The sequence below is a fragment of the Amblyomma maculatum genome, chromosome 3 (genome assembly GCF_055883805.1).
Source record: "Amblyomma maculatum isolate TAMU_Amacu chromosome 3, ASM5588380v1, whole genome shotgun sequence".
In the NCBI taxonomy this organism is placed as follows: Eukaryota; Metazoa; Arthropoda; class Arachnida; order Ixodida; family Ixodidae; genus Amblyomma; species Amblyomma maculatum.
This window is the reverse complement of record NC_139346.1, coordinates 189,004,812-189,029,871: the sequence shown is the minus strand read 5'-3', so window position 1 is coordinate 189,029,871 and position 25,060 is coordinate 189,004,812. Positions and strand designations below refer to the sequence as shown.

Genomic DNA, 25,060 nt, shown 5'->3' with positions numbered 1-25,060 from the left:
ATGTACACCTGCATAATGACAGCTTCTCGCAACTCGTGCCGTTGCGCTTTGCACTCACAGCTTGCATGCGCAAAAAGACCCCTTGCGCAAGTAGTTTCTGTGGCGTTGATATTGACATCGGTAGCAACAGCAACAACGTGACTAAATAAATGGAAGTGCAGCAACCTGTAGACGAACGCGGAAGAGCATGGCATGCAGATTAGCGTCGAAAGAGTAAGAAGGAGGGTTCGTGAACAACGCGTTGCGAAGGCCGAGTGGTCCTATTCATCTTCCGAACAGAATAAAAGCGCCGCCGCTGCCCAACGTGGAAACAAAGTTGAAATCCAAGCCCTGGGAGGACATCCTGCAGATTACGGCCTCAAAACAGGAAGATTGAGCGGGGCGACCGGCCGCCGCCCTGTCCTGGGCCGGCCTAGCGAACCGAGCGGCCTCGCCGAGCGGTTCCATCCCGGCATCGCTGTCACTTCGAAACCTCGAAAGAAAAAAACAATTCGAAGGCGATGAAAACCACAGAAGCTGGAAAAAAGAGGATGTGTTTATTGTTATAGGTTTATTCTTGATCGTGCTTTTCTTTTCCTTGGTCAAAGGAGCGGCAAAAATTGGAAATATACGCAAGGGGAAGTTTCGAAACCTTCTACTGTCCAGCACACAAGATCACAACCATTCGATAGCTTGAAAACAGTTAAGAAAAACTAAGTTTTTTTGTGTGTTTTCGACTCTTTTCGGTGTACCGCCCGAAAACGAGCAGTGCACAGCAGGTTTCCTCAAAGCCGTAAATCTGAAAAGTGAACTCCAAGGAAAAGAAGCTGACCTTCGCTCGTCTATGTAGCAACCGGCGACTAGAAATAGCAACGCCGCCACCTGCACAGGGGAAAACAGCGCGCGTAATACACTATGCAACGACCTGAACACGAGCCATAGATATACCTCGCTGCCGATTCTTTCAGCTCCGGGGCGGCAGGCACCCCTCGTCGGTCCGGAATGGCCGGTTCGTTATCTCTCCAGCTCGGCGGCCCTTCATTTCGAGCGCTCTCGCGTCCTCCTTCGTTTTCCTCTGCCCTCTCTACATCTCTTCATCTTTGTTTCGAACGAACACTCCTCGTCCCCCCCCCGGGAGTGACCCCAGACCAGCGCAGAACGATGCGCGAAGAACCACGACGAGCCCGCAACAACTATAACTGCGTGCGCGTAGCCCGGCTTAATACTACGAGCCGCTTAAGCTCTTCTCGGGACGCTGCGGTGGAAGCATTCTTGCCTTCTCGTCGTCCCGAGTCATGCGGGGCGACCTTCGCGGCAGGTGTCTTCGGAACGGGCAGGAGACTCTTCAGCGCGCGCCGGGCCTTCGTTTAGGACGCCTATATTCTGCCTTCCTTTTCTTTGCTTTAAGTTTCGCCGCTGCGGTTCATGACTCTCGTTCTCTCCGGAGATTTTATGAGGCAATGCTCAAGGATGGCGGTCGGAGCGGAGGCACCTGGGGGTCCATTTATGATTGCCCTTTCATCTCCCCCGCTCGTTGTTTTATGGCTGGACGAGCTTACGAGGCCTCTTCTTCCAGCACGGTCTTCTTTCGCTGGTTCGCGGAGGGCGCGCGTGTAACTGTTCGTTGTTGAATCACCGACGATTTCGTAGGTCTTTCTTTTCCCCTGCTCGCTGAATGCGAATGAGTGAACCTGTTGTTGAGTGCGCGGCCTTTGATCCCCGTGTACGACCGGTCGAATGAGCGGTCCTGTTGGGTCTTGGCTTCTCTTGCGGTGTTGTCGACGGCGGATTTTGTTACTCCGTTCATCAGTAGTCTACTTTGGAAACTTCCAGCTTGACACAAACGTTCATACTAGACTGTGTTAGTTTAGAGACGAAAAAATAACTATACGTAGCATGTGCCTACCAGTCAACGGCTGGCAATGCATTGAACTCCGATCACATTCTTCCCTCCCTCGTTTCCTCCCTCCCTCCCTCCCTCCCTCCCTCCCTCACTCACTCACTCACTCACTCACTCACTCACTCACTCACTCACTCACTCACTCACTCACTCACTCACTCACTCACTCACTCACTCCGTACAGGCCAGCTGATCACAGACTTAACGTAGCCGCTAATCTCCTTGTCAGTAGAAAGCTAGGCTATATGAATAACTCTAACTCACTCCTTGACTCAGGATAGCTTTATCTCTACTTCCATATATCGCCGCGCCATGTAATCTTTGCTGATCTCCTCATTCACATCGCAAGGAAAACTCGCACTAAACCTGATTTATGCGCATATACCCCGCGCCTAGCCTCCCCTGCTCTTGTCATTTTATGAATTATGGCGTGTGGAATTCAATGCGCCACACATATGACGGAGAAGCCCTGGAAAATTCGCGATTATATATTATATCACCGCAGACTCTCTCCAGGCCACCACGTTGGCTCTGCGGCGATGCAACACGGCTGCCTGCGTGTTGCTCAACGCCAACCTTCTTTCTGGGCTTTCGCTTCTTTATGCCTTCGCTGTATACTTGCAAGCGTGCGAACTCGTGTGCAGTGCCGTTTATCGCCGCTTACCGAGAGTGCTCTGCCTACTTGGTAATTTTTTATTTTCGTGGCGGTCGTTGTTTTGCCGGCGTCCTCGGCGTAATCTGGCTGTCTCCAACACATGTTTTCTTGCATTGCGCTCACGTACTTACAGACCGCGCCTGCTTGTGTCCCCGCACGGGACGCGCCCGTCGTTTTTCGCGTGTACGCGTAGTTTGCATATCTCTCGCTATGATGTGGTAATGGGCGCAGTCGCGTTTGGGGCAGCGCACACCATCCACTGCGTCCTATTCTCTCAATGGCTCTCTCCCCTCGCCTTTTTGTTGTTATTGTTGTTGTTGTTGCATAATGGCAGAGTAAAATACGAGACGGGTAATAACCGAGGTATAGGGCTCATAACCGAGGTTCCGTTGCATGGATGCAATGTTCGCCACGTCCCTGTTTGTAAACAAGTCAGCTCTGCTTTCAAAATTCGCTAGGACAGGCCCTCTCTTCACCGTTGACTCGCTGTACTAAGAAAGAAAGAAAGAAAGAAAGAAAGAAAGAAAGAAAGAAAGAAAGAAAGAAAGAAAGAAAGAAAGAAAGAAAGAAAGAAAGAAAGAAAGAAAGAAAGAAAGAAAGAAAGAAAGAAAGAAAGAAAGAAAGAAAGAAAGAAAGAAAGAAAGAAAGAAAGAAAGAAAGAAATCGAAGGGCATGCTCTTCACTTATAGCTGTCAAGTAATAATTCACGAATATGCGAAAAGGAATTTTTTTATTACTCGCACCTGTACACTGCAGTGGATAGCCTCAAGGTGTACAAACATATTTCTGCCCACATGGAAAGTCCATTTCATGACTTCCCTATTTTCTTTTTGTGGAAGTGGGCCTGCCGTGGTCAAGCAGCATATTTGAAGCTTTCTCACCAACGCTGTGTGCTTACGAGTTCGTGACTTCGAAGTTCTCTGCCAGAAATATTGCTGAAATTCAAAGGCGTTAACCAATTTAATCAAACTAATCGCATCGATTGGCCTGCAGCGTTCACATACACGTGGGAAGAGGGACGATCGAACCTTTGTGTTTGGTCGCGCGAACCTTTTACAAGTCAGTGGACATGTTGAGTTCCCTACTCTTTGATGCTCTCCGATCTTGCCTTCTCTTTTACAACAGGAATGTTTGTTCCTTTCAAGGTGAAAATTAAAGAAAAGAAACACACAATAGGAGGGCTACGGACCTATTTTTGAATAGCTGTCGCTCACCGCAATATTATTCTAGTTCTAAAGGCGTCGCCACGAGACTTCAGTCCGATACCGCTTTCCTTGTTTCCGTTATTAGCAACGGACAGGAAGAATGACAAGAGGCAGCGGAAACAAGGAGCGCGTTGTTCGGTTCGTGTTAAAATGGAAGAGACCGGAATAGAAGCGAAAATCTCATTTGCATGCACTGGGCTGGGACGTGCATTGAGCGCATTTTTTTAACCGCGTACCGAGGAGCCGGCTTCCAGTGATCAGACAAAACGGCAGACGCAGTTGCAGCAAGCAGGTTCGGCGAAAGCATTGTAGCCCCTGTACACTTAGTACGACGCACCGCAATTACGACAGCTCTCTACGCGGTGCCGGTTCTTTCAAGAACATGTTTTCCTGGTGTCATTTCTTTATCTTCCTGTATTATTCAGCACTGGCAAAGGATCAGTGGGTCGGGTCAGCGAATTCTTTCGGTGGAGGGGCGGGACATCTCGACCTGTCGTTGGTACGTGTCACACATTCTCTATACCGAAGGCCCTTTGGTTTTCTAATGCGCGGGTGAGAAGCCTTTCTGCCAACGGTGAATGCAGGCCAGCCCGTTAGGCTTGCTTGCCTCGCATTCTGCTCGCTATTTTGTGTGTGTGTGCTTCGTTTTGTCTTTTTCGCTCTTAGAATGCCCGAGTTTCTTCCTAGAGCGGTCTGCCTCAGCCGGCGAAAGTGACGTGACCTGCCCGCCGCTTTCACTGACGTGGTCTGGAACAGCCTATAACAATGCCGCGCTAAAAAGAAAGAAAAAAATGAAGGCAAAAATATGGAGAAAGTTGGACAGAGCAGTAAAGAATATAAAATGAGCTACGCGGCAGTGACTAGACCAGCGAAAGACGCCCCCGTGCGAATTCAGTTTGCGCAACTGAGAAAGAGGCAGTGTATGCGTGCGCAGTGCACGGCAGTCTCGTCTCGTCTTTTTTTCTTTGTTAGTCTGCAACAATTCTTGGCAGACGAAACGCGCCGTCTTGCTCCTCTTGTTTTCAAGCCAATCCGCGGCATCATTTGCAGACGACGACGACGCCCGCGCGCATCTGCGCGCCTTCGCAGACGAAACGGTTCATCGCGGTGCAGGGCGCATTTTCACTTTCACTTAGCATGGCTGGTCGGTCATCTCGTTGAAACAACGGTGATCTCTGCGAGCAGCGTGGGCGTGAAGGGATATGTTTATTCGCTTTTCGTCTGACGACAAGGGCGGGAGAGCTTCCCACGGACGCGAAGGAATGCGCCAGAAGTTGTGCTTATGAGACGCTGAAGCAGGACGGCACGTTGGGGAGTAGGCCAGCAGAAGACAACAAAAGTTATCTGCTGTTATGCACGTGCTAAGCCTTCTAAACCCGCACGCCTTCGCTTGGAAGGCGTCTTGCTTCTGCAAATACCTAACCAAACGACCGTGCTGGATTTTTGCAGTATCCGCGTAAAGGCTGGTACTAACTACAAGCATCCGAAGCCATACCAGGTTACCTGCAAGCGCCGACACGTAGTGGTGTAACGAAACGGGCGTGCGAGCGTGTAACTGTGGGAGGCTTGTCGCTTTCGCCCGATGCTATTGTCCTGTTTCCTGCGTCAAGCCTGTAAGAACGGTAAGAACGGGGGTAACAACGAAAAAAATAAACAAAAAAAAAATCCTGTTGAGTCGTTGAGAATGAACGCCATGAACACTTTTACGCTGTCAGTTTCGAACGAGACTCGGAGCTGCGGTGACAAGCTTGAAGATCTGCTGTTTTGCCGTCGCACTGGTTCACAGCGAGGCTCAAAACGGACAGACAACCTGCTCAGAGCAGGGGCTGAGTGCGGAGGGAGGGGGGTGGTAGTGGCATCACGATGGGCTACACGAGCGCTGACCTCTCAGAGCAGCACGTTGGCAGCGCAGATTGGGGACGTCTGGCTGCATGTCCGGAGAATTGGCAGCTGGTATGCGCAGGAATCAGTAGGTATCTTGACTGGTGATCCCAAGTCAACGAGGAGTTTCGATGCCGCTGGACAGGGTCCACTCGACAGTGAGGAAACTGAGGTGATCAAGAACAAATATATATATATATATATATATATATATATATATATATATATATATATATATATATATATATATATATATATATATATATATATATATATATATATATATATATATATATATATATATATATATATAGAGAGAGAGAGAGAGAGAGAGAGAGAGAGAGAGAGAGAGAGGGAGGGAGAAGAAAGAATGAGTGCTCTTTAATTTTATTTTGTAGAGCTGCCTTTACGCCAGTAAATATTGTGTATGTGTAGGGTAGCACACCAGTGGAAGAATCGATCAGCTCGGATACACTCCTATAGCCTTCTCTCTCTGCGCCCTATATATTCTTCGCGGCATAACTTACGCGTGCATCCATACTCAGAATAATAGATGCGTGTAAATGTTACTGGCTGCTCGTCCTGAAACGCATAGTTTCTGTACAGTCCCATGAATAATATCTTGGAGCATGTTTTTGATGTAGCTTTTATATATATTAGCATATATGTCGCTGGTAGGCTGGCGCATGAGCCCTAGTAGCCTGCGGAAGTAGTAATAGTTGGAATCGTGCATGTTATCTAGGGAACGCGTGACAATTTTCAGACGCCAAGCGTGCACCTGTGATGCTGCAGCAGTCAGTCCGTATAGGCACTTTCTTTTGCTCAGCCTATTTCACAGGAAAAAAAAAAAAAATTAGTTGTGGTTTAACTAACCCTAGTTGAATTGCGATAATAACGGCGGAAGCTTCTTTTGCCTACTGCATTATTCCCCGATCACACCCTATCAGTGTAAGGTGCTACATTATTGGGGACACTTAAGCTCATCCTTTAAGAGTATGACGCGAGAGCGTAAGCTACCACTGCCTTCTTCTTCTTCTTCCTCTTCTTCTTCTGCTCCTCCTCCTCCTCCTCGGCTGTTCAAGGTCAAGAGTGGCCTCCGCCGGGACCACGCGACGGCTCGAAGCCTGGCGCAGCATACAGGGATTCAGTACGAGTCAGCTATAAGCTGTTACGCGGGGGATATATGTGGACCGAAACTGCACCGTGAAATCTATGGTGCACGTTTGTGCGAGGCGCGCATAGACGCAAACATATGCAAGTAACACGAAATGTTAGCGTACTTCGCGCAAAAGACCGAAGTCCATATCGAGCTTTACAAGGCCGAAGAACAACAAAGCGACATAAGTAAAAAGCCTTTAACTTGCTGAACAGAAGTGATCGTTGGCTCCACATACAATAATACATGTTGAGTTCCCTTTCGTACTGCTTGTGTATGTGTAAAAGCCAAAGAGACAAACGACATATCGCAACCCCAGATGCGGAAACATGTGCTATGGGCCAGCACCGGTTACCCTTCAAATGGGCCGCGGCCCCTCGTGTTCTGGCGCAGCTATACACTTGCCGTTTGAGTTTGTCTCGTTGCAGCAGTGTTGTCTTCTATCTAAATGCTACAGTAGCGCGTACCGGTTCTCTGTTTTCATATGGCTTGTGTTACGAAATAGCTGCAGCGCCGTCCACTTCTCCCTCAGCGTCCGAGTATCTATAGCTCTGTGACGCCCGGTCGCCTTTGACCGTGTCGCTCGCTGTTCGCCGGCAGGACGTCCGGTGTAGCGGCGGGTGAAAGCGCTCGACAGGATCCGCTCGCGTTGCCCCGTGCGCCGGCGCGGATTTTGCTTTTGCAGCATCTTGCGTCTACCAGCCCTATCCGACCGTTCGCCCGCTTCATGCCTTCCCTTCAGTGGCCATTCTCCGGCATTTTTGTACTCGCCGCTTCCGGCCTCAGTTCTTTCCCGTATACCCTTCCTCTCTGCGCCGACTTGATTGTGCGAGTCCTATACACCACGAAAGGTAAAAATAAGTAAATGAAATTACCAAACTAAAGAGGTTATGTTTTCTTCTACTCTTTAAAATATTAAGGCGAAAGCCTTTAATGGGTCATGTTGGACAAGATGTGTCCCGCTTTTGCGGCGTCTCTAAGTTGGTCGAAACGGGATGACGTCATGGAGGTATCGACCAATCAGAGCACCACCACACTATGCGCGAATGCGTGCCTTATATGGCCATATGCAAATCAAATATAATTATTGGGCAATTAATTTAATCAATGGCTAATCAATGACAAATTATCACTTACTAATGCTCAATCACTAATCAATACCTAATGGCTAATTAATGACCTAATTATCAATGACTAATGATTCATTACTACTTAATGACTAATTATATCAGTTAATGACTAATTAATGATTTAATAATTATATGATCTGATATCTGATTACTTATGCAATAATCAATAATCTATAAATAATTTTTGACTTATTACCGACTGATTACTGACTAATTATCACTTATCAATGACTGATGGCAAATTACTAATTAATGACTAATTAATTTAATTCATGACTTATCAATGACTACCTAATAATCAGTTGCGTAGCAGAGTGCGGCACTCAGGCTTTCGCCTTTCACTACTTCAGTCGCTAAAGTCCCTCGTAATCTTGTTTGATGTTTTAAGAGTGCAGCTCAGCTTTAGTGCCTCAGTATTCCAAATGATCTCGGATATTTTTTTGGAACAGCGGGCTGTCGCTGCTTACCACCTGTACCAATCCAACGTGCGAGGTGTCAAGCGTTATTTACTCTCACTATAGGACCAAAAGCAGAGAAATGATTGCACGAATCTGTTTTCGTTTCGCGCGACGCACATGTCCCCGTTCGCAAAAAAAAATTGGCGCACTGTGGCGAAAACCTCCCTCTGGAGCTCGCGTACCCATCTGCGTCGCTAGTGCCTTTCGGCTTTGTTTTTCATGATCATATTATTTTAGTGCGTTCTCTTGCTAGTTCAACAAATGCCGGATGCTAAAAAAAAAAAGAAAAAAAAAATGGTGTTCCAAGAAAGCGGATTCACGCTGCTGTGCACAGAGGCTCGTTAACCTTTGCTGCAGCATGGAACGCCGCTTCCAGGATTATTTTAATCGTCGCCACCAGGTGTCCCCAGTGGCCGAAAAGAGAGCGCGGTTTCGCAGATAAACACAAAGCGGCGGCGGAGGTACCCCACAGAGACAGAAGCCTGGTGAAAGCTAAGGGCATAGCGGTTGAGGGGGTAGGCGGAGTCAGGATCTACGACCATGCTTGTAAATTCGCGGAGGGCAACGGAAGGACACCCAGGTGTGCTATACGGAGCTTAGGGGGGAATCCATTGTTCGCTGTGAACTTTACGACCCTCGTCCCGGGCGCATACACCGCGTGACAGTTGCGCGACTTTCCCCGCGCGCGTCTCCTGGCAGGGGAGCTCGCTCTATAAAGTAATAAAAATGCATTAACAAAGCGTCAGCGAAAGCTTGAGCGCTCGCAGGCCGCTTTGATGCGGTGCGCCACACTTCGCGATAAGAACTCTGTTGATTTTTTTTGTTTGTTTGTTTGTTTCGCTTTTATTTTGGTATTCTTTTCCTTTACACCTCTACCGTCCTCCCGCCCCTCCCTACGCCCCGTGCTGCTCCGCTCAGCGGGGTGGTGGTGACTATGGGGTTCCTCGTATGGCGCTCGCGCGGTTTCCGTGCCTTGCAATCAGCTGGCACAAAGGCACCGCCATCTACGGTGGCCCCATTGTTGCCACGTGCGCAGCGGGTGAGATTTACCAGCCGCGTCAGCTTTCATCTTGAGCGGGTACTTACACAACTACGGGGTCCGCCACAATTCTTTTTGGACTCCGGGCCGCCTGTTGCCTGGGGTATGAGTTTACAGCTCTAGCAGAGCCAGAGGTCATGTACGTGCGCTTCGGCTTATGTGTGCCGGGGTTTTTGAGTGGCTGTAATTCGGAACGTGGCTTCACATCCGACGGAATGGCCGACTTTCTGGTGTTGGGTCCACGCTGTGCGAACCTCAAGAGTTTTATAAATCGTCTTGAGAGCTGTGGCTGATGTGTCAGTTGTAACGTATGTGTGGCCTTGCTGCATGTGGTACGGGATGTCGTAAGGACTTATTTCAGCGACTATACGCTTGTTCTATGTGTACAATGGAGGCTATTCTTGTCCCGGATAATCGCCATTGTTTAGCGCAGCTGGTTTCTATAGCAACTATATTCCAGCAATTTTTCTTGTTTGCGCTAAGGACAGTGGTAGCCAGTTTCGCAATTTTATTTAAAATATGGCCACAATATAATTTATCTGACGTCAAGCGGGATGTCAAGAAATATCACAATGATTTGTGTGTGGCCTAGGCTGTCACTACAGCACTGAAGCCTTTTTTTTTTTTTTCTGTTTGGGTGGTTATTGAGCTTTACGTCCTCTTATTCATATGGAATTATACCAATAAATAAAAGTATCTCAGGTCACTGCGCACACTGTCCTTTATTTCCAGAAAGAGTTCAGAAGGCACAGCCGATACACCTGCTCATCTCAATATCATGTTTACTGAGAGTACAAAAGGGCGGGTTCTGGCGGAATTTTCTGCGCCCCATGTCTCTTCACAAAACCGTTTTTTTTTTTTATGACACCTCCATTCTCGACATACTAGAATTGTAATGTATAATCGCACTTCATATGGACATTTATCACCCCTTTTAGCGCAATTGTACAGTGTATTCGCAGTGAAGCTGGCCTCCCTCGAATAGAAAGTTGGTGAGACATAAGGAAAATAAAACCGCAGTAGACACAGGACGGAGGCTGGAGACTTCGCAGTGCGGTGTCCGGAGACACATAACTTAGCAGGGTAGATGTGTAGGCCAGTTGGTGAGACATAAGGAAAATAAAACCTCAGCAGACACAGGACGGAGGCTGGAGACAACACAGGGCGGTGTCCGGAGACACATAACTTAGCAGGGTAGATGTGTAAGCCAATTGGTGAGCAGAAAGTTGGCCTCGACACAGCTGCGTCATCGACTAATGTAACAGTGCACTGCTGTAATACCAAAGAGGGCCTTTATGTAGCACGGGTGGCGACTCTGCGTTGTTTTCTGCTCGTATAGTGTTCTGAACTTCATCTCGCCATGAGGACTAGGGCACGTGGCGGGCTGCAGCGTGTTCCAGGCAGAAAGGCGTAACCTATCGCCAGCGCTGCTGGCTGCGTACGATTCCCTATCACTCCCCAAGACTCTGAAATACGACAAAAAAAAAAAAAAAGAACACCTACAGAAAAGAATAAATTGTGGTATGGTTCGTAATTAAATCGCTTTCAGCATAAGTAGACGGTAGAGTGAGCTCTCGCGAACAAATATATACACTATAGGGCTCTGCACACCTCGAGAATGCAAGGCGTAAAGAAAAAAAAAAAAAAAGAAAAGAAACAGTTTTCGGCCATACATCAGCTGCCAGCTACCATCTGCCAGCGTCATGACCGGGAATTTTTGCTCACAGCGCAGACAGTGGCGACGCCGATGATGAAGGCGGATTTTCTTGGTAACGTAGCCTTAAGCGCTGCACAAATAAGGTGGACCGGAAGAGACGTACGTATCACTCAGCATGTTATTTGTGCGTACACATACGGTCGATGACCGATATATTTCGAGAGTGTTGGAGCAAGACAGCTGTTTTCGCGAAAGAAACAAAAATATATTCGCGCCTGCACACAACGACCAACGGCCTTCGTTTAAACTCGACTGCCCTGCACCCCACCGTCGTGTTTGCTTATATAGTTAGTCCAGTGTTCGTCCTTGGAGCTCGCCTGAGCCCCTAGGCACAAAGGATCTTGCTGCCGAGCGGCTTCGCGATGCTTGCATGTCTGCTTTCAGCCTGGCTGCAGCCAATCCTTTTCCCTCCCCTCTCTTAGTATCCCCCCCGCTCGTTTTCGCACTCAGAGCTTTTCCTTTGGGGCGTTTATTTTTGTACCCCACTTTAATCCCTTGGCGCGCCTAGAGAGCGCTGCTCGCACGCTTGTAAGTCGTTAGGGCTGTTTAGTCTGGTAGATGCCAAACTGGCTATTAATGGGAGGCTGCTCTTTTTGGCGGACTTGTATAACCAGGCGCCCGCGCCGATCGTCGTTTCTTCGAAACCGGCCGTTCGCCCGCCAACGAAAGGTCAAGCGCCTTCATTACAGACAGGCTTCGTTACGTGCTTTTTTTTTTTTTTTTTTATTCGTTCGTAGTTTCTTGGCCTCGCTCGCCATGGCAGCCTGAGGGCTTCGCGCGGCTTGCTCTGCATATACAAGCAACGCTCCGGGGGGACTTCGGTTGTGTATACGTACAGAAAACCGAGTGCGGGCACAAGTTATGAGCGTTTGTATACGAACACGTCGATGAGCAAAGCATTTCCACTATGATTACGCCTGCAGGAAACCCTGCTACGTATGCGGCTCGCCTTATCGTGAGTTGTACGAACGGCTCTACAAAACAAATAAGCCTTGAGGAACAGCTGAATGCGTATGCAGAGAGGGAGTAACTCAAATGAATAAGGCATGCAGATATTGCAAGAGTAGTCTGTCGAACGGTTGCAGGTCACTGTGCGCCTGATAGGAACTGCCGTCGACTGTTACTGTGTAGGCGGCGTGAGCGGCTCGGCATGTTTGACATTTTGATAGGGCTATTTCATTGTAAGGCCGAGTTCAGTTCAGTTCAGTTCAGTCGTTCAGTCGTGTCCGACTCTTCGTGACCCTATCGACCATATCACGCCACGCTTTCCGGTCTCTCACTATCTTCCTAACATCACATAACTTCATCTGCAGCGTCTCGAGGATGCCATCTAACCATCGCGTTCGATGCCTACCCCATCTCCGGTAACCCTCAACCTTTCCCAACATCAAATCTTTCTCCAGCGACTCCTCTCTTCTCATCAGATGACCAAAGTAGCTGAGCTTTAACTTTAGAATTTGACCCTGCAATGAGCAGTCAGGGTTTATGGTCGAAAATATCGACTGATTTGATCTTTTGGCAGTCCAAGGAACTCTCAAGAGTCTCCGCCAGCACCGCAGTTCAAACGCGTCAATTCTTCGGCGGTCAGCCTTCTTCACAGTCCAACTCTCGCATCCATACATCACAACTGGAAAGACCATAGCACGAGTTATACGGATCTTGTTTGGCAGACTAGTGTCTCTGCTCTTTACTAGGCGGTCAAGGCTATAGCTATGGCTCTCTTTCCCAGAAGCAGGCGTCTCCTAATTTCATGGCTGCAGTCTCCTTCCGGGGTAATCTTGGAGCCCAAGAGGAGAAAATCTGTCACAGCTTCCACTTCTTGTCCCTTGATGCTTGAGGTCGGGTTACCAAGTTTTGTAACGGTAGCTGATTATGAAATGTCGAAATGAGTTAGCAGGAATTTAAAAACATAACGGTAAGTTTATTCCAGCGTTCCCATTGACCCCCATTATTCGTTACTCAAAAATGGATCATACCTTAAAAGGCTGACTTACTGCCCGAACGCGCCACGTGGACACTTTGAGTAAATATCAGCTGTCTGCGTCATCTGGTGTCGAATGTAAGGTCAAACGCTTTGTAGTAGGCGATTGCCCTTGCCCTTGCCCTTCTGAGCTTGTTCGAGCTCATTTCGATGAAGGCAACGCTATTGAGGTTGAAGCAACAAGTTTAGTCTTCGATCAGTAAGAGGCGGGGCGACGGAGGGGGGATAGTGCAATGGGAAAGGGGGACCTATATGCACGTACTCTGGTGGCACTGGAGCTTGCATATATATACTAACCGCCCGCAGAAAAATGTTTCGAAGCTGTCGGGTACGAATCGAGACGAAGCCGTCATCTGCGCACATCGCGAACTAAAAGTAAGCCGCCTACGTTCGATATTTGTTTTGTCCCACTGTAGTACTTGTTTAAAACAAGTATATGGAGGAACAAACAAATCGGAGTATGGTAGAGTTATTTATTATTTTTTCTTTTTAGATTTGGTGGCGAAGAAGGGGGCTACCATACGGCCTGTATTCCCTATCGCTGAAAAGCTGCTTCGAGATCTTCTCTTTATTTTTTTTTTTTCAAAACAAAGTAAAGAAGATAAAGCTGGGTGGCATAGTTACACAAGCTACTCAGCCTCCACCACGACGTTGTATCTCTCGCACCGTTCCAGAGACGCGTTTTCGCGAATCTTTATGCTACCCGGCTCCTGCGTGCGTGTGGGTGTGCGTGCATACAAGTATACAAGTATACAAGCATATAACACGCAAAGGCAAGAATATGGAGCGGGAACTTATCTGCCAAAGACTACCGGTGGTCTCCATCGAGCACGTTGGAGGAGCCGCCCGCATTGGGGCCGTAATATCTTCCGCGTCCCCCCACCCCTCTCATACCCCCCCCCCCCCCCCCCCCGCTCTCCTTCTGAGCCTGAGCATCCTGCGATAGGAAGCAAGCTCTGCTCCTAAACCAGGCACACTGAACTGATATGTGTGCTTTGTGGAGTGCTGGCTTCATTTTATTTTATAGATCCGGCGCCCAATCCGCGGTTACAATTGGCTACAAATAACTTAGTGACAACTTGTATGCTTTGTGTGCGTATGTATGTATGTATGTATGTATGTATGTATGTATGTATGTATGTATGTATGTATGTATGTATGTATGTATGTATGTATGCATGCATGTATGTATGTATGTATGTATGTATGTATGTATGTATGTATGTATGTATGTATGTATGTATGTATGTATGTATGTATGTATGTATGTATGTATGTGTGCGTGTGTGTGTGTGCGTGTGTGTGTGTGCGTGTGTGTGTGTGTGTGTGTGCGTGTGTGCGCGTGTGTGCGTGCGTGCGTGTGTGTGTGTGTGCGTGTGTGTGTGTGTGTGTGTGTGTGTGTGTGTGTGTGTGTGTGTGTGTGTGTGTGTGTGTGTGTGTGTGTGTGTGTGTGTGTGTGTGTGTGTGTGTGTGTGTGTGTGTGTGTGTGTGTGTGTGTGTGTGTGTGTGTGTGTGTGTGTGTGTGTGTGTGTGTGTGTGTGTGTGTGTGTGTGTGTGTTGTATGTAGTACGTATGTATGTATGGACGGAACGACAGCTGCTTAACTCAGAACGCGGTGCCATGTATCGCGAATGCGGGCATGGTCTGTATAGTTTCGAATTGGAGTGAAGATACTGGGCTCCCAAATAATCGGTTCGAGAAGATTCTATCACCGTACTAGTCCACATCTGTAAGTCATATACGTCCGTTTGAAAGTCTACGCATGCCTATTCGTCTTGTGCGACCACTTGTGCAATTACTCTCACCGCTGCGATCATTGTTTGCACGTCGTCATCTGAATGCACAACAGAGAGATAGATGCTCAGCACTGGCAAAGTGAACCAAATGCTTCGCAATTTTGCACATATGCCCTTTGACTTCGGCCCTGCCGTGGTGTTTGGTTAATGACGATTTTCACTGCTCGATCGGAACTGGGCGCCTGAAACGAGCTAAAGCACTACAGAGCGAATCAGCCTTGGTCGATTAGCGAAACATGTAGAGCGCGCGGCGGAGGTAATGCTGAGCTGGTTCCGAAAGTTGAACTCGCATCCCAGTGCCAATATTTTTGATGTTGATAAATAGGCAGGAGTGCGGCCCTCTGCTACTTGTTTTCGACAGACGCACTTCGACATATGAGCGCAAAAAAAAAAAAAAAAGAAAAACCGGTGATGCCCAGTGTCCTCTGCCGATATTGCTTAAACTACAGTGAACTAGAATATTGTATTCTAGTTCGCTGTACTTAAACGGCCAAAAACAGCCAAAAGAATCCAACAGCCTTCGGAAATGGCCTCATCAGCGGCTAGAACTTCCGGCGAGATCCGACTCTGGTCGGCTGATTGAGCTATAGAGCACCCCGAGTTGCTCCAAACGACCAGCGGAATACGCGCAACCAATCTTAGTCGACCAGCGGAATTCGAAATCGTCATCCCAGAGCAAGAACACGTGCTCCGGAGCGACCAGTGGAAATCGCCATAAGATGCCCGACTACCGTGCCTGAGTACACGGGTTTGGTCTCGACGCCTGCCTTTGGAGGCGAAGCGGAGAGGCGTCCGTGTGCTGTGCGATGTCAGTGCACGCTAAGGATCACCAGGTGGTAGAAATTGATCCGAAGCCCTCCACTACGGATCCGCTTTCTCTCTTTCCACTTTCACTCTTACCTTCTTTCCTTCCCTTACGGCGCGGTTCAGGTTTCCGCAGAACAATGACGGATACTGCGCCTTTCATTTTCAGTGAACCAATAATAATAATAATAATAATAATAATAATAATAATAATAATAATAATAATAATAATAATAATAATAATAATAATAATAATTATTATTATTATTATTATTATTATTATTATTATTATTATTATTATTATTATTATTATTATTATTATTATTATTATTATTTACTTCGCATCTGCAATTAAGCAGTCCTTTAGCGCTGCGTGTGCTTAAGCAAATATATGTACAGGATGTCACACTGCAATGTGTGGTTGTCCCGTATAGATCAAATGCGCATGTGTAAATTACGGCTGTTGGTGTTGCTGTTGCCTGAATCGAAAACTGAATTGTGGGCCCAGATGAAACTGTTGCTTCTATTTATTCGTCAATTTTCTATTACTACTCAATTTCGCCTTGCTTCTCAATGACTGATTGATAAACTTTATTGGCCATACATACCTAAATTAGGTGCCCCAGCAGCGCTTTGTAACGCAGTGCAAGTGTTACGACAGGCCGCGTGTGATTTCTCCGGTCTGATTAATGGCCCGTTCCGATAGCTTATCGTGTTTCCCAGCATTCGATAGCAATGCGATGATCAATTTTACGGCTCTTTCGCGATAGCGGCACTACTACCGTGAGAGACATTTCGCACGGTGGAAGGATCGCTCTGGAATTTCTCGCACGCGCAACCACGATTTCCTTTAACGTACATCCAAAGGGCTCCAGGCATACGATGCGCATTTTGTGCTTGCGTTCGTTCCTGTTCTGGGCGTCGCCCGAACCGAAACGCGGCCGCGTCGAACGCGGCAGAGATGGGACCCGTGCGTATACCCCGAAGCTGAAGGCGAGCCGAGCGAGAACGCCCCTGCATATAGGTACCACACCTGGTAGGGTATATCCCGATAGCGCCGAGTTTTGTGTGTCGGCCCAACTTCTCTTTCCTCGAAGGTCACCATCGGACAGCGTCCTTGATCTTTCCTCGCGACAAAGTTTAAAGCAACAAAAAATTGCGCCGAACAGAAAGGTGCGGCGACAGAGCCAGGCAGAAACGTAGAGGAATGCGCCTTTTAACAACTGCGAACGAATAAAGAATAAAAAAAAATAATGCTTCAAAGAAACAAGCTATAAAATTTATAGAAGCGTGAAGAAACCGCCAGGAATGCTGGCTGGCCTCTGCCGACGATTCCGGGAGGCTTCTAAAGGTACTACTACGCCCGCTCCAGATCGCGTTCACCTTGAAAGATACAGCCCAGTTTCTCCTACCGTCTTCTGTTGTATATTATTTATTATTTTCCTTCGTGCTTTCTTCTTCTTTTTTTTCGTTTTTCGTTTTTCGTTCCCACAGGTCGTGTCTCTGTCCGTTGGGTGGACTGGAAACAGCCGCTCGCGTGCGCCGCGAAGTTCGCTTCTTTCGTTTTCGGTGTATAGGCTATTTATTTTCTGTATACACGGACGCCCCAGAGCCAAATGTTTTTGGCCTCTTCAAAAGCGGGCCGACCCGCTCCTTACTGGCGAGTGCTTTTGTGCTTTGTTGGCTTCCGAAGGTGTGCTTTGTATGGTGTGCTTCTCTTTGCACTCTTTCGCAGGGTTTCGAAAGTGTTCTTCCGTGAGCATCCTTCGCGAACTTTCGATACTGTGCTTTTGTGTTCGCCCTTCAGTGACTTTCGATGATGTGTGTTTGTGTCACCTTCAAAAGTTTTCGATATTCACGCTTCGCTGGCTTTCGATGGTGTGCTTTTGCACTGTTCACAGGCTTTCTACGTATGTGCTTTAGTTTGCTTCGTTTTTCGATAATGTGCTTCCGTTTTACACTCCCGGCCTTTCAATGGGGTGCTTTTTGCCATCCTTCGTAGTCTTTTAGTGGCACGTTTTTGTTTCACATTGACAGGATTTCAGATGTACGTTTTATGTCGTCATGCGCAGCTTATTCGGACTAAAGCCTTAATTCGGACTACTCCTGTGAGATGGAAATCAAACCCGGAACGTTTGGGTCAAGAGTAAGACACTCAACCGTAGGTGTGCACGCAGTCACGTTCGTACTGCTTGGATAAAAGGGGATTATGTTATGTCTCATGTCAGGTGGCCTTTTACGCAGTGTGCTAGCTTGCGACTGTGTGCTGAGTATGTGGAGCGTAATAAAAGCACAAATTAGGGGATTAGTGTATAAGTGAGTTGTAAAATGCGTCTAGAATCCCCAAGGGTAGTAGCAAGGGTAGACGAGAGTGTACCGCAAGTTATTGTTTCACCCTCTCGGGCTTTCGACTGTGTGCCTCTTTTTCACCTTTCGAGGGCAGACTTCGTGAGACTTTCTTACGTAACAGGGGACGAAAATGGGTTTGGCGGAAAGTTAAACGATTAAATGATCTTGAGCAATTCACGACGGGGGCACGCGGAGTGTTTCACCGTATGGCGCATACCAGACATGGCAGTAATTGAATTACAGCAATGAAATTACTGTAATTTAATTACTTTTTGGTAATTTGTAATGTAATTAATTACTTTTTCACATTGGTAATTTAGTAATGTACTGAATTACTTTTTGGTAGTAATTTTGCAGCAAAGTAATTAATTCCTTTCGAAATTACTTTTACTAAAGTGCGCCATCACTCCTTCTATAGACAACAAAGTAGAGTGCGCGAAAGCAGGAACGACGTGCTGCAATCCGAAGCCAGCGTAACGGATTGGCAAAAGGAGACAGAATTGAGCAGAACTATAGTCAACTAGAATACTTTGGGGAACAAGTTGTTGTTTTGTTTAATAGCTTTATTTAGTTTTTGCATTTATGGAAACTAGAAAGTAATTTCAAAGTAATTGCATTACTCAGAAGTAATTGTAATGTAATTTCATTTCATTACTTTTGGGAGCAGTAACGAGTAATTTTCAGCAAAGTAATTAGTGATGTAATTCAATTCCTTTTCAAAAGTAATTTTGCCATGTATGGCGCATACACAAAAAAGGCAAAATGAACAACGACTCCGACCTCGGTTAGACCGCAACAAGCATGTCTGTTCCAAAACCCGCGTGCATGTATAGTCTGCATAGTGATGAAGACAGCGCGGATGCGTCTTCTGGCAGCACAGAACGCGGCGAAAGCAGCCGGAACCACGAGGCCAAAACAACCCAGGAGAAACTCGCCACATTCTCTGTGTCGCGCAGGCAGGCAGCCAGAGACGACAACGACGGCGAGCGTCATTGTCGCCGGGCTCCCGCTCCTCCCCTGCTCGTTGTAGCGGCGTAGAGACGCGTTGTCGTGCTACTACGGCCAAAACGACGAGAAAGTCTTTAGGTGTGTGTAGATGGGGAGAGTGGGCTTCGCTCGGCTGGCCACCGCACAGCTCGCGTGACGACGATCCCTGACCCCAATCTATCCCGCCGCGCCACATGTCTTGCTGCTGCGCCGAGCTGCTTGGCTGCTCCGTACAAGTGATAGTCGGAGGAGGAGGGGATGCGATTCTGGGCCCTTGTTTCTCCCAGCTAGGCCGGTCTCTCCCTTTCATTACGTTTACGTCCTCCCTTTCAGACACTCGCTGCGCGAGCAACAATCTTGCGGGCTTCTCTGAACGAGCACGTAAGGAAAGGAAGAGTGCATGCTACCTAGGACAGCGTGCAGTGACCTCTCTGAAGGCCGATTAAAGGAAGAAAGCAAGCACTTCCCGACTTCATATATTTGTGTTCACCACCCCGCTTTTCTGCCAATTAGGAGTAAGAGTACATAGGTGTTCGCGAGCGCTGCGATCGTTTCTTTTGCTGACAGCAACTGTACATATCCACAGTTCGTGCAAATACAGTCACATAAACACTGCATGCAGGACTGCTTATGGAATCACTGAGTTTATCGCGGCCTTCAAGCAGAGGGACCGCCTAGAGTCCGTCGTCTATAGTTTGGAAAAACTAAAAACACAAAAGTGGCCCCATAGTAGCCACAAAAGAATTCTTGCACTCAGCCGCCTAGTTAGCCTGAAGCGCTGGATAAAAATTGGGCTGCCATTCATTGGCTCAATGCCATTTCGCTGACACGCATTCTTGTGGATCACGTGGTCACCGTCCGTTGAAAGGCGCGTTGTCGTGTAGCTCACGCGATCTCACAACCGTATACGTACGCCTTTCAGCAGTGAAGGAAAGGCGTACATTGTACCTATCGAACGGCGCGGTGATCCAACTAGGAATGGGCTTAGGTGGCGACAGGCTATTTACCTCCGAGATCACCTCAATGGATTATTTTGATGAAGGCAGAAAAAAGTTTTTAAACGACGCTCTGCGATTGAGTCCGTGAATATTTTACTCTTTTTTGTCTTTTCCTCCCTGGAACAGCTAATTACGTTCACTGTCAGTGATTTTCCTATCTAGCAGCTCTTTGAACGCCTACTCTGTGTTGTGCAACCATGACTGTTGAGAGAGAGCGAGAGAACTTTATATAATACAAAAAAGAAAAATAATCTAGAGCTCCCGTGGTTGGGTCCTCAGTCCAGGACTACCGCGGCCTTTGCTGCCCTGCTGGCCCGTTGAATCAGCCAAAGCTGGTCTTTCGACTTTGTGTCAAGGCAGCGATTTTGAGAGCGAACAGTCGACGTGTCCGCTTGGTCGGATGTAACGTGTGTTGTTTCGCTACGTAGTGATGGCTAGCAGGCGCGCCCCCTTTACGGCCTCAGCCTGCTACCTCTCGTGACCAATGCTGCAGAGCGTCGCTGTCTTGGGTGGTGTTTCAAATAGCACTTGTCGGTTCACCCTGACCGCTATGCTCGCGATATCTTGTATTCTTGGTAGCGGCATCACCTTTGGAGAAAAAGAAGGAGCACATTATAGATCGCACGCAGGAGCTTCAGTAACCAGTGCACAAGTGTGTAATAATGAGTGTCATATATTTATTGGCTAAATATTGCGGCTTGATTTTTATCAGAACAAAATATACGCTCAAGGGGCACCAAAGTTCGAGCTATCAATGCTTCAGGCCGCAGTTAGAACAGAAACATGCAAATGCGGGCATAAATAAATAAACACAGTCAGAAGACTCCGGTTTGCCAAACCAAGCTCAAGTCGACGCTTCGTCATTTTGCTGCTTTTCGGTCTTCAACGGATTTTGGATACGAGGCGCGCAGGCTAACGTAGGTTTAAATTCAAGCAATTTAAGGCGACATTTTGCAAGCATTGCTGCTATTGGCTCTACAGCAGAGACAAATCTGTAGCCCGACTTGGTTTACGCACACGAAAAGAAAGAATGTAAGCTGAACACGCTTAAAGCTTTGCACTTTTTTACCTGCTATTATGCTGCTCTTACGAGTTGTCCACATTTTGAAACGTCCAGTTCAATACGATGAATAAGTCATTAGAGGACAATTTTGAACTTCAAGGCAGTTAGGCCGGACTACCAGTTCTTATCTACAAACTAACAGTTTCGAGCAGTTCGGCATCGCCGCGTAGGAAACACGTCGCCGCATCAGCGGTCCCTTCAGTCGAAGGCGCCTGATGCCGGCTCTGCCTTTTCCCGGTGGCCTCACGTGCGCAAAGTATACTACACATCCGGCCGCCAGAGCACGCCGTCCGCATGCGGGCTTCACGGAGCCCCCGTGCAAAGCTACACAGATGTATACGAGGCGGCCACCGTGCTTACGGCACGTATATACAGTACGTGGCACCGTGTGGGGTAACAGAGCAACCCACTTGTCCGGCCACTGTGAAAGGCGTCCATCTCTATATTCAGCCGCCCGCCTTTTCTCTTTCCCCTCTCCTCCCCACAGTGCGAGCTCTCTTCCGTCTTCCGCCGTGTATGCATATAAGCTGAGCCGCGCACTGTAAATGCACCAGCGCCCAGTAGAAAGGGACGGCAGCTCGACCGCGCTCTGTTGACCCGTGTCTTTTGTTTTCTCTCTTGGTGCTTTGCTCACGCGTTTCCCCTCCCGCTTGTTCTCCTTGTTCCTTCATTCGGAAGTGATGTGTTCCATTTTTTTTTTTTTTTTCTGTGGCGCCACCTCGTCGGCAGCTTCGCTTCGTTTGGCGCGAACACATACGTGGGCGGCTGGCCGTTGCCGGCGAACGTTTACATTTAAGGAACCACCCTCTGGATTGAAGGCAGAAGAGGGGTTAGTGGAACAAGGGAGAAAGGAGATTTGAAACATTGGAAAAGAAGTGTGAAAGTTTACTGCGAAATAAATGCACGATCATTGTGAAGAGTGCGTGTGTCAGATAAGGATGCAAGAGACAAGCGGAAGTTTTGGTTTGGTTTATGGGGTTCAATGTCCCAAAGCGACTCGGGCTATAAGAGACGCCGTAGTGGAGGGCTCCGGAAATTTCAACCACCTGGGGTTCTTTAATGTATACTGATGCACAGCACCCGGGCTCCTTGCTACCGAAAAGCGGCCACCGCGGCCGGGATTCGATTCCGCATCCTTGGACAGAGTAGTCGAGCGCCCTAACCACTGCGCCACCACGGCGGGGCTGAAGCGGATTCAAGGGATCTGGTGAGGTAGGTTGTAGGTCATAAAAGTTTTCGATTTCCTGTTCACGATTTCAGTCTTTTTTCCGTGCAGTTCAGCGTTTATAATCTCGGTTGTTTTATGCTGCCATTGTCCGCGCTCGCGCACTTGGGTTGATGGGGGGGGGGAGGGGGGGGGGGCACATTTATGTCGACAATAAAGTTGTTTTTCATCCTTCTCCTCTTTTTCTCAGAGGTCCACCTGGAAATAAGAAGCAACATGCAATGTCTGTTTTGCGATGTTCGAGCAATGATGAGGCTACTCTTAGGTACTGAATACGGGCTCTTATGCACACGACCGAAGCAATGCAAGACAATGTATTTAAACTTCTTCACTTCCACGTGTAATTGTACCGCCTGTACGCTTTCCCTCCTCTTTGGAGACCCATCAGTTAAAATGAGGGAAGACTGGCTATCTTGGACTGAGATACATGCTTGCGGTGGCCAACTTCAGCCAGCAAAAGCAGAGCCGCCTGTTCCATCTCAAAGAGAGCATATACACTCTACAATTCAGCGAGAAATTACTATACTCGGCAGCTTTGTCTGCATATGAGAATACCTGCGACGACCCACCTCGTGTATATTTCTGGTCCCGTAAGTCTACGACAACTCGAAGGTGGCCTCCTATCTCGTGACTGTGTGGTTTGAATTTTCAGCATGATCAACCGGTTTTATTCATAAAATGTGGTCGAATAATGGGCACGGCACCAGAACTTCGACCGTATTTCGGTAGTCGGGTCATTCTAAAATAATCGCGTGGACAATATCGCGTTGTTTTTAAATTACAGTTTAGTGCTAGCACGTGCAGTCTGAATAACCGGCATTTCAAGTAGCACGAAAGGGAAGGGCTTCGGGGGAAATCTTTGTGTTTACTTCTTTGTCGAACTTACAAAAGTGTTGTGAGGATGTGTCAATCGTTGAGGAAATTATTATTCTTTAAAAATGCAATTCACATTTATCACGAGCAAATGGGAACAATTACCGAATGTATCAAAGTCAAGATCTCTTCAAAATTAAACCTAAGCGTCTTCGGACACTGTCTCGTCTTGGGATGTCGTCTTCTATTTCATAAACCCCATGCTCTGTATATGTGCCGACGTCACTTCCTGCACTCTGTACGCCACTCCTCTAAGCAACGCGCCCGCTCTTGGAAACGTAAACGGTTCCTCCCTGTGTTACACTTCGCGATGCAAACAGAAGCTGCCACGCTTGCGTGCGCGACGGAACGATGTGTGAAGCGTTTGCAGCTCACGTGTGTTTAAAGTACCTATACCGCGCCTACAGGCTGTGCACGTATACGGGCGCACTCCTGTACGCGCACACATTCGCTGTCTTACGCAGGCACTCCATGATGTTTACGTCTACAAGACTTGTCAGCTGCTACGTGTACATTGCGAATGCCCAAGGAACGCGGCTACGGAAGCTCTACTTGCTCGGTAGGCATGCGGGCGCTTTCAGTATTTTGTTATTGCAAATACTGTGTGTAGTGATTTCCTTGCAAAAGCAGATGTTTCAGGGAAAAATTCGAAATAGGGACTGACCGTAGCGCAGCCGCAAGGAATAACGTGTGCTTAGTTTCTTTTCTTCTTCTTCTTTGTGTGTGTGCGTGCGTGTGTGTGTGTGTGTGTGTGTGTGTGTGTGTGTGTGTGCGTGCGTGCGTGCGTGCGTGCGTGCGTGCGTGCGTGCGTGCGTGCGTGCGTGTGTGTGTGTGTGTGTGTGTGTGTGTGTGTGTGTGTGTGTGTGTGTGTGTGTGTGTGTGTGTGTGTGTGTGTGTGTGTGTGTGTGTGTGTGTGTGTGTGTGTGTGTGTGTGTGTGTGTGTGTGTGTGTGTGTGTGTGTGTGTGTGTGTGTGTGTGTGTGTGTGTGTGTGTGTGTGTGTGTGTGTGTTGAAACTCGTTATGAAACAGAGCATTCTCACTGTTGTATTTCTAAAGTAGCCTTTCAGCAATAAAGAAGGTATATCTGTACCATTCACTTTTTCTCACATATCATTCGCAGAGTCAGTCCATAAAAGCGACGGCTTTCAAGCACGTAAAGTTTCCAAAGAGACCAGACAGCGCTACACAAGTCCTGTTGCATTACTCTCCTGTACATTCCTCCATGTAAAAAAAAAAAAAAAAAAAAGCAAACAAAGCAAGGAAAAGTTAGCGTTGCGCCGCGAAGAGCTCGGGGCGCTCACACGTACGTTTGGGAAGATGTGGCTATGCACTTTCGTCCGTCCCACGGCAAGTGATGGGTGTACAAAGCTTGGGTGAAAGTTCTCAGCTCAAGCGTTGCAACGTGCGACCAACACATCCAAAGTGGCCACAGCTTGACTGTTTTTGGAAACGAGCGCGTGCGCCTATCCCGTGTTGGTGACCCAGGAGACACCCCCTCCCCCCCCCCCCCCCCCCCCCCCCCCCCCCCCCCCCTCGCTCATCTGTGTACCGTGTGACCCGACACCCTCACCAGGCCAGCACACATCCTGTCTTCCACATGCGCACCCAGACGGCTGACGGGAGCAGCGGTGTGGAACGCGGTGTGGAACGCGGTGGTCGTGTCTAACCCCGCGGCGACCTGTTGTTTTTGGGCGAAACGAGCTGCAGGCAGTCGCGGCGCCAACGGTGGCGCCCAAATTGCGACGAGCGCTGCGCCGTCTGCCACCGTGGGAGGCCATTTTGAAACGGCTGCTGCTGCTGCATAATTAGTGTGCAGGGGTGTGTGTGTGTGGGGGGGGGGGGGGGGGGCTGCTTGGCTGGGTTA

At 48.1% G+C, this 25,060-nt stretch overlaps 1 protein-coding gene across 1 annotated transcript in view; it reads left to right on the top strand.

Moving 5' to 3' along the window:
• Positions 1 to 25,060, top strand: part of LOC146197229 (uncharacterized) — a 138,711-nt gene that overhangs the window by 48,468 nt on the left and 65,183 nt on the right. The window lies entirely within an intron of this gene.